The sequence below is a fragment of the Trachymyrmex septentrionalis genome, unplaced genomic scaffold (genome assembly GCF_001594115.1).
Source record: "Trachymyrmex septentrionalis isolate Tsep2-gDNA-1 unplaced genomic scaffold, Tsep1.0 scaffold115, whole genome shotgun sequence".
Lineage (NCBI taxonomy): Eukaryota > Metazoa > Arthropoda > Insecta > Hymenoptera > Formicidae > Trachymyrmex > Trachymyrmex septentrionalis.
In genome coordinates this window covers 3,244-3,958 of record NW_017304279.1, presented here as the reverse complement: position 1 = coordinate 3,958, position 715 = coordinate 3,244, and positions in this window count along the sequence as shown.

Sequence of the window (715 nt, the reverse complement as noted above, 5' to 3'; positions counted from 1 at the left end):
GACTTTTCGGCGCCCGAGACGTACGTTTCCCCATAAATCTTAAGGTCATAAAATTTTGGAGTTTCACTTTCCCACTCTACCGATTCCTGTCAACATCCTTTCCTCCCCCAAAATCTTGACCAATCTAAGAGCGAAAGAAAATCCTACTCCTAGCCAACAAAACCTATTCCACCAATCCAAATTTGAGTAATCTGGGGCGATTAGTATAAAAATCCCGATTCCGCAACCCTTGGAGAAGATAGATAGCAGACCAGAAAGATAGCAGATCAGATAGATAACTGATCGGGTAGATAGTAGATCAGTTAGGTGGCAGATTTTTCTCGAAGTCCGGAGTAGTCGAGCGAAAAGTCGCGATAATCAAAGTTAAAGTAAAATCAGTGAGTTGATCGCGAAACTTTAAGTTCCGATAGAATCAGTGCAACCAATTCTATCATCGGGAATCACCCCAAATCAACAGCCTTGATCGAGGAAGTCCGTTCAACCTACAACATCCGACGCCACCTTGTCCGCGGTTGGGCCATCACCAGTAAGTTCACATTATCTAACATCGAGTGGTCCCTCCCCGTCTTTCCCTCCTGTTTGGGACCCTCATTAAAACTAAATTTTTTTAGTGCGTTCACGCCGGCAGTTTGCCCCTCGTCGCCGTCGCTTGACGAGAACCGCCCGATCGCGCCGATTCGCCGCCCGCGCCCAGGTTTTCCAGCAAAACCAACTC